Source organism: Mesocricetus auratus, unplaced genomic scaffold (assembly GCF_017639785.1).
Source record: "Mesocricetus auratus isolate SY011 unplaced genomic scaffold, BCM_Maur_2.0 Super-Scaffold_100041, whole genome shotgun sequence".
Classification (NCBI taxonomy): Eukaryota; Metazoa; Chordata; class Mammalia; order Rodentia; family Cricetidae; genus Mesocricetus; species Mesocricetus auratus.
In genome coordinates this window covers 5,756,863-5,766,040 of record NW_024429218.1, presented here as the reverse complement: position 1 = coordinate 5,766,040, position 9,178 = coordinate 5,756,863, and the positions used below count along the sequence as shown (strand labels likewise).

Sequence of the window (9,178 nt, the reverse complement as noted above, 5' to 3'; positions counted from 1 at the left end):
ACAAAGCTCTGAGCTGGTATAAGTGCAGAGTCTTCAGAATTTCTCCCACAGGCCTGCAACACTTACTTTTGCCAGGGGGCAGGGATCATGCAGTTTGTAGTAATCTATTAAGCATATGTTGAGTTTTCACATATTATTGAACTTAATCCCCATGTGAAGCCTGCTAGGCTCATCTTGGGATGGTTTTACAGGTGAAGCAATGAGACTTAAGGATTCTTCTAGAGTGATACAAGCTTCAGGAACGCTTGGGGAGAATTCTGGAGATCTCTCTGTCATACTTCCAAGGTAGAGCTACTGTCACAGACTTTTGCCATCTGGACCACTCTGCAGTACATGGCTCCTCCTTTCAGATTTAGGGAGCCACACCCAACTCTGCTAATCTCTGAGGGAGTAACTGCTCCCTCAGTTAAGCAGATGAGGGGCATCTTTCTTGTCCGCTGGCCTAAAGTGGGGGCATGTAGCTTGAGCTGGCCAATCAGGCTCCCACCCAAGACTCAGTTAGAAGCTCATGAACTAGAGACGTGGAGTGGGGGATAATCTATTATGACAAATGGGATGGGCGGCATGGAAGATGATGAAAACCTCTAGCTTCCTAAGGCGGGAGAGTGAGCTGGTTGGTGTCATTTGTTACTTCAGATTCTCCAAGGCCAGCCTGCAAGCTGTGTGATGATCACTTCTCAGAGAGTGCAGAATAGGAAGTCAGGGTTCATAGCTGTCCGGTGGGGACACGTGGCACACGGTGCTTCAACCAGGTTACCAAAGCCGTTATTGAGAGTCGTCAGTCTTGATCATTCATGCCCTGGGTAGGATATGATAAAAAGGATAATCTGCACTTGTGATCGTCCCCCGGGATTCTATGTCTCCATCCTAGCTGGGAGAAAAACATCAAACACACTCCGGTGGAGGACCTGTACAAAGAACCTGGCCATCACTCACAGTCGCAGGAGTTTTAGGAACAAGGAGAATCTGGGACATTTTTGTAACGACATGCAGTCTAAGCAAAGATAAATTCAGTGTGGTATTCTGGGTGGCGTATTGGAACAGAAAAAGGATAGTAGTTGCCTCGATGAACCGTGGACTGTATTTATTGATAGTGTGTCAATATTGGCTCATTAGTTATAGCAAATGTTCCATACAAATATGGGAGTGCCAGGAGAATTATGGGAAACTGCTGTACTGTCTCCTCAACTCTTCCAGCAAACAAACAAAAAATTCCAAGAATTAAAGACTAGGGGCGGGAGAGTTGCTCAGTAGTAGATCCCTGACATTGCATGTGTGGAGCCCTGGGTTCCAGAGCGACAGAAAGAGAAACTAAAGACTGCTAACAACAAGAAATGTCGGAAGACAGCAAGCCTGATTCTACCTCTGATACTTGCTGGCTCCCTCTCTATCCCGTTCAGTAGAGACAGCCGGGCCTGCTTCTGTCTGGTGGGAATAGTTCGACGCTGTTGATATTTTGGTTTACAAAACTTCAGGCTTTATTCCACAATGCATTAGGTAAGCTAGATTTGATGGCACCATGCTGATGGGAGTTGATGGGCAGTAACTGAGAAGAATCTTGGATGCCTTGGTACGTATAAGAAGAAAGGATCATATCCCATGGAACAACAGGGAGATGCCAGGCTGGTTCAGGCATGCCGGGCTGGCTTCTGCAGCAGGGATGACAGAAGAGTCCTACGAAGCAGGTCCAGTCTGGCGGATCTCTGCATTTTATAAGATGTCACATATAAGCCCGTGGCTCTGACCCATTGACAAGGCAACCCAGGGAGTTTCTTAGGGCTTACGGGATACAAGGAACACAGGGCTGGACATAATCGTGCTTTCTTTCTTTGCGAGATTACACAGGGACATAAGATAAAGTCCAGAAAAAGTCATTGCAATTTAGGAGACAGCATTTAAGGGCTTCTTGGGAAAATTCTGTGGTCTTGGCAAGGGCTTCTTGGATTGGAGACATTGTCACCACTAGGCACGTGTGTTCCCTGTTAAGTCTGCCATTTTGACTGAGGAGGACTCCAGTAAAGCACAATTAAAGACCTGGGAGAGGAAATGAGAACTCCTGGTGAATTCGGAGTTGACTGCGGATGAGTCAGAATGTATTGACGGATGAAGAGTCACACAGGGTGGGCATCATTTCTCCTGTCTGTGCCCACAGACTCACCTGTCTGCTGATCTGCGGAGGTCGTGATCCCGGGATCCCTCAGGGTTGCAGTGGGAGCATGAGCAGGGATGTGGATAATCAGAACGCACTTGATCCTAACTCCACAAATAGTCCGTCCCTAGACAAGAGAGCGTAGAAAACTCCAATCCAGAGGGCTCTGTTGTCAGGCTTTATCCTGGCAAGATCTACACAGTGCCTGATTTCCCTCCCCCCCGCCCTTTATTTGAAATATCAATCCTAACATGGGATCATGCTTTTGTTCATGGAAACCTACTCATCAAAACTCTTGGCCGGACTGTTGAGTTTGGAATTGCTACCCTCCATTTCCAGGTCTCCTCTCTGCCATGATGTGCAGAGTTTTACATGGCGTGAGTGACAAAGGCACATCCTGGGACTTCTCGATCTGGCTGCCAGTCACAGCCAGTGCCTATCAATTCCCAGGTTCATTCTTTCCTGGATTCTGTGAAATTCTTTTCTGTGAAAAGATGAAAAACTCCTGTTCTTGATTTAATGTTTTTGGTTCTCCTGGTCTTTTCGATGCCAATGCTTCTCACTCCTTTCTCCCTTGTGCCCAAAGACACCCCTGTCTATCTGTGCCCACAGAAAACCCTATCTATCCATGCCCACAGACACCCTGTCTATCCATGCCCACAGACACCCTGTCTATCCATGCCCACAGACACCCCTGTCTATCCATGCCCACAGACACCCTGTCTATCCATGCCCACAGACACCCCTGTCTATCCATGCCCACAGACACCCTGTCTATCTGTGCCCACAGACACCCCTGTCTATCTGTGCCCACAGACACCCTGTCTCTCCGTGCCCACAGACACCCTGTCTATCCATGCCCACAGACACCCTGTCTATCCATGTCCACAGACACCCTGTCTATCCATGCCCACAGACACCCATGTCTGTCTGTGCCCACAGACACCCTATCTGTTGGGCTCTTGCTGCCATTCTTCACCAACATTAGGAGGATGTCTGATGGAGTCTTCTTACACTAACCATTTATATTAGCTCTCAATGTCTGCAATTTTGAGGAAGAAGGATCTAAGGAATTTAGATCATAAACTCTTCAGACATGAGGTTCAAAAACAACTTGACTTCTTGCGCCAGCATTGAGCTTGTAAATTCAGAGACAGGGAGACTGGGTGGGGCAAAAAATCTGTTAGAGACTCAGAAACCATTCCCTCAAAAAGCAAGTGTGGGTCTTGTTTTATTTTATTTGTCAGATATAAAGAGCCTTGTAACAGGATTAATTCTAGCCAATAGCTGAGACAGTGTTCACCGATACACTGTACAGAGTCCCAACACACAGTTTCATTTTGCTGTAAGGAACAATATATTTCACTGGACAGGCACACAAAAAGCCTGTCACATACTTATCACCCCTAGAAGCAGGTCACGGACCAGTAAAGTGACGTGCAGAACAAGAGGCAGTTTCTGCAGGCAGCAGCAATCTTCCCTGCCGTGGCCTGATCCTCATTAACAACAAATCTGATCGCACTGACCAAAATCGATGCTCTTCCCAGGGCTGCACCAGAAACATGTTTGTAGCACACGTGGTGTCGGCACCCCTCTCCCCTCCATTCCAAGCCATGGTCTTCTAGGCAGATTGGTGAAGGATGCTACTTAAGTGCAGGCATCTCCCGGCTTTGCTGGGAGAGCTTGATGAGCTCGGTTTTGCAACGGCCACCCACACTTGTGTCCCAAGGAAGCAGAAGTCCCTTTGACAGGACAGAAGCAGCAGTCCTTGCTGTGACAGATAAAGACCATCGGCTAGCAGACATTTGTGTGTGTGGCCAGCTAACTTTCAGTGTAATCCGTTTAGAAAAATGCCAGGTCGCTCAGTCCAGGAATCTGCTCCCAAATAGACCCTGTAAAGAGTTGGATTCTGTTTTCTTGTTGTGCCATTTCCATGATTTCTCAAGAGAGATTCTATCACCAAGTAGTCCATGGTGACTCTCATTTCTTAAAGCCCCTTGAGAGAAAAACCACCAGTGAGAATCGGGGTGTGAGGCAGACAGGGCATGCTTGAAAGTTTCCTGCGTTGAGGACCCTGCTTGGACTCCATAGAGATGTGACTGTGTTAGTTTCCTCTCTGCTGCTGTGATAAAACACTCTTAGCAAAGGCAAGCTGGGTGTGGAAAGAGGCGGGACCCTTGAGGACCACTGCCCACTGGCTTGCTCCTTGGGTCACGCTTTCTGACGTAACCCAAGGCCACTGAGGGATGGTGCTGTCTACAGCGTGCTGGGCCCTCCTACATCAATCACTAATCAAGACAATGCCCCCCACAGACATGCCATGGGCCACTCTGCTCTGGGAAGTTCCTCAGTCCAGGTGTTTCTCCTGGACGACTCTAGGCTGTGTCAGTTTGACAATCAATGCTAACTAGTGCATCGATGAAAGCAAGCCAAAGAACACAGGCTTCCCTCACTGTGCACGAGCCCAAACCAGTTTAGTTCAGATGGATTCTTCTATCCTTCATTCCCCGACGTGTTGGGGGAAACACTTGGATTGGAAAGAAACTGTCTGAATCTGGTTGTTACCAAGGGTGGGGGGAATTCATGCTGTCCTCCAGAGGTGGGATTACACGCAGCCTTTTGTGGGGGTCGGGTCAAGAGGGTCCTCAGGCAGCGTGGTGCGTTGTTGGAGAGGGGTGTTTGCACAGTACACGCAGGTGAAGGAGCTAGGCTGATGACGATCAGAAATATTACAGTTTAAATAATGAACAGATACACATAGATGTCCAGACTGTTTCAGAAAATATCTTTCCTATGCAGTTGTCCAGGTACATATGCATATGTATCTTTATAACAAATCACAGGTTTGACACCGTACTTAAGTCCTAACCAGTCACTTCGTCTGATGTTAGGATGGTGACCCCTGCTCCATTTCTGTATGCATACACATTCAAGCCATATCACTGTTATTTTCTATTGATTAGCTCTCACTAGATACCAGTCTTTTTAAGCATTCTTTATGTAAACAACACAAAATTGGATTTTCTTTTACTCCAACTTGACAGACGCCTTCGTTAGTAGGTAGGCTTAACTCATTTGCGCGTCATCATTTTAAAATGCTGTGTTTTAATTCCCTGGTTTTAAAAACGTTTTTTCCACTCTTAAGACCATTTATGCATGTGTCAAAGGAATGCTCTTAGAATAACTTAGAAGATTTGTATTTTGTAATGGCGATTATTTTTTATAATAGAATAATAAAAAAACGCTCTCCTTGTTTGCATTTCTTTAGGTGGAATGAAAAATCCAGTACTACGCAGCCTACTCTGTGTATACCATTTAGAACTTATTAAAGTTTCCTCATGGCTATTTAATATATTTTTAAAAAAATACTCAATGGGGAGTTGTAAGGAATATATAGCTATGAACACTGAGTACCTCATTAATTATGTGTGGCTTAAAAATGCTTACAAAATCTGCTTTCTGCCTCTGCCCTGTACCTCCCCTCTCTCAAGGCACCTACTGTCACTGTCAACAGTTTCTTGTGCATTCTTTCAGGAAGCTTATTTATGTATTTAATATACATATATGTGTGTGCATACATAGGTGAATTTTCTTTTAAATACATAAAATTCAATTGCTTTATGAACCATTGTATAATGTATACTGTGTTTCATTTGGTTTAGTGACATAGCCAAAACCACACAAGCAGACATACCTTATTTTGCAGCTCTTTTTCTGAGATTATTAAAATAGTCCCTCTCTGGGTCATTAGACTTTATATTTGTTCTTGACATCAGTTTTCTTGCTTGATGATCAGGGAGTGCGATTGCATACAATATTTGGACTTGACTGAGATTTTCTTCATGGCCTAATATGCAATAAAAAATTTAAATGTTCTGTATTGTTTTGGAAAGAATGTCTAGTTTCTTTTTAATAGTTTATTAATTGTTTATAATTCAAATTCTCTATGAAGCTATAGGTTTGCAGCTGGTCAACTTGCCAAGTTTTGGGAGATGTGAACCTCCCAGTAAGCTGGCAGTTTTGACAATCTTTTGTCCTGGTTAGTCTTTTGTCAACTTGAAGTAAGCTAGAGTCATTTGAGAAGGACATCAACTGAGAACATATTCCCACCAGACTAACCCAGGCAAGCCTGTGGGACATTTTCTTAGTGAGTGATTGACGTGAGAGGGTACCGCCCACTGTGGGTGGTGTCTCCTTAGGGCAGGTGTTCCTAGGTTGTATAAGGAAGCCTGCTGAGCAGGCTCTGAGGAGGAGGAAGGCCGGAAGCAGTGCCCTGCTGTTGCTTCTACTTTAGTCCGTGCGACTGTCTTTGATGAAGGACCTATGCAAGCTAGGATCTGAACTAATCTCTTCCTCCCCAAGTTCCTTGTGGCCATGGTGTTTTATTACAGCAACTAGAAACCTAACTGAGGTGCCTCACACTCCTAACTTACTGATTTCTCTGTATGTTTTGATCACTGTGGTTGGGATAAAATGCTTTGGGGTTTCAATACCTTCTTTACGTGTCATACAAAGTTGTATGTAGTTGGTATTTTCTTTAGGCTGCAAACCAGCTCCCAAATAAAGACATGGAGACTTACTGTTAATTATGAACCAGCTCCCAAATAAAGACATGGAGACTTACTGTTAATTATGAACCAGCTCCCAAATAAAGACATGGAGACTTACTGTTAGTCATGGAAGCTTAGGCTTTAGCCTATGCTTGTCCCTCCAGCTCATACCTTAGTTTAACCCATTCCTCTTCATCTACATTTTGTCTTGGTGCTTTTCCCTTTCTTTCAGTCTGTATGTCCTACTTCCCTGCTTCCCCCATGTCTGTCTGTCTGTCTGTCTGTCCCCTGGTGTCTCCCTCCCCCTCTCCCTCTGTCTCCTTCTCTTTTGCTTTCTTCCCCTGAGCTCCTCCTATTTGCTCTCCCCTCACCGGAAGTCCCCCATATACTTCATCCCTCAATATTGGCCATTTTATTAAAACACTCAGGTGCCTTAGGCAGGCAAGGTAAAGCAGCAATACATCTTTACATATTTAAACAAATGCAACATATCTTTGTATAGTTAAACAAATGTTCCACAACATCATTATGAGTCAACATATAATATCTCACTCAGTATCTAATGAAAACTGTACTAACCTCCACAGCTCGTTTTTTGTGTGCCTGTTTGTTTGCTTTTAACAAACAAATGTCTTATTTAGCTGTGATAGCATAGCTTACCTTTTTTCCATTCAAACAAAAGCAGCTTTTGCTGGAAATAGCATGGAACTAGACACATCCACTATAAAAAGTCTGTCGTGCCAGGTGGTGGTGGTGCACGCCTTTAATCCCAGCACTCGGGAGGCAGAGGCGGGCAGATCTCTGTGAGTTCAAGACCAAACCTGGTCTACCGATCGAGTTCCACGACAGTCTCCAAAACAATACAGAGAAACCCTGTCTCCAAAAAACAAAAAAAAAAGTCTGTCATGCACACAACAGAAATTTCTTGAAGTCTGTGAAACCCAGATCTCAGACTTGACTCCACCACCAACTGCCCTTATGACAGCATGCAAATTCAGGCTTCTCCAAGTCTCAGTGTCCTTACCTGCAGACTGGGACCACCAGATTCAAATTAGTTACAGCTATGGACTGTGATAAAAAAAAAAAAAAAAAAATGAAGTTGCCCACCGAGGACAATGCCTGTGATTTCTCAGAGGAAGTGGTGATAGCCGAAGCAGGATCCACGAGTCATCTCTTCATACAGCCAATTTTCTCTGTGGCTTGTGTCATGTCTTGCACTGTCCAATGTCAGAAAGGGCCTGCTGCCCATTCTCCCAAAGTCTAAAACCCCAGGAAAGACTCTCGCTCACCATGCAGCTCTATGACCCATGCCCTTCAAACTTGGGAAGAAGTGTTCCCTGGGAGCAGGGAGGAGGGGACCAACGTTCCACCTCAGGCAACTAGACAAGGGACACAGCTGGACATCTGCAGCACGGGCATGTCGGAGGTACCAAACCGTCTTTCGCCGTCAATGCCTTGCGTTCCTCGTGGCCATTGTTCCACTGAACTGAGGAGTCCACCCCTTTGAAGAAAGCTGTGCAGGACAGGGGAATGCTTCATTCTGTCAACTTTCCTTATGGGCGGCTCTCATTCATCTATGAGACGACTCTTCCAAGAAACAAGCACTCAGCCTCAATGGTGCGAAAACTGGACTCAAGTTAGTTATGGGTGACCAGAAGGACACAAACCCCTTAGCCGGCTTCTAAGACTGAGTTGTTCCAGAGATAGTCCTCTCCAAAGTCCCTCCATCTTTAGCCCATTGCCCCGTATGTGCAGGGTGACCTGATCCTAAGAGGCTAGGAGCACACTGAGTAGAAGCCCATACTGTAGCCCCTCTCAGGGACTGGGCTCTGTGACACTCTCTCTCACCCTGTGTCTGTAGTATGAGTCCTGTCAGACCTCTGAAAGAGGAGTGGCATGTGACCCTGTTGCCTGTCATCTGGGTTCATCCTCTTTCTGTCACTGTCCTTTGAGTAGAGCTGTAGACTTGTTACTGTGTCAGAAAGCTCTTCAGCAGAGTTTTGTACCTAAACACAGTGGTTAGAGGGGGAATTCAGCCAGTAGAGTGGACAGGAAAGAAAGGGTAGTTGAGGGGCCAGGGACCTGGAGACTAAAGCCAGCCTTCACCTGGGAGGCAGGACAGAGGCCGGAGGTCCAGCAGAAGCCCAGACTTCAGCTAGCAGGTGGCAGCTCTGAGACCTAACCAATCGGGGCTCTCTGTGTCGGACGCATGAATGTTGACCAGGGGACTCAGGAGAGGCTAGCGGAGTGAGCAGCGGGTGTCAGGACGGCAAAGAGTACGTGGTGCTCTACTATCAGAGGGCATGGAACTGGGTGGGAAAAGCTGGCCATATCCAGGAGGCCAAGCTTTCTCTCTTCTCCAGTGTCCTGCCAGCCATGGGCCCTGTAAATTCATTTCCAGAAAAGCCTCGGAGTCAGTTTCCTCTCGATTCTTCTTACAGCTGCCACCTGCCTAGCCTAGCTGGCTCCGGGCTCTATC

General features: G+C 46.0%; 1 long non-coding RNA gene across 1 annotated transcript; it reads right to left on the bottom strand.

Moving 5' to 3' along the window:
* Positions 1 to 1,067: 1,067 nt before the first annotated feature.
* On the bottom strand, positions 1,068 to 2,599 carry LOC110342335. The gene is made up of 3 exons (XR_002384379.2): positions 2,433 to 2,599; positions 2,159 to 2,276; positions 1,068 to 2,034 (listed from the first exon to the last, which is right to left on the bottom strand). It is a non-coding gene; the product is annotated as an uncharacterized LOC110342335 (long non-coding RNA).
* Positions 2,600 to 9,178: the final 6,579 nt, after the last annotated feature.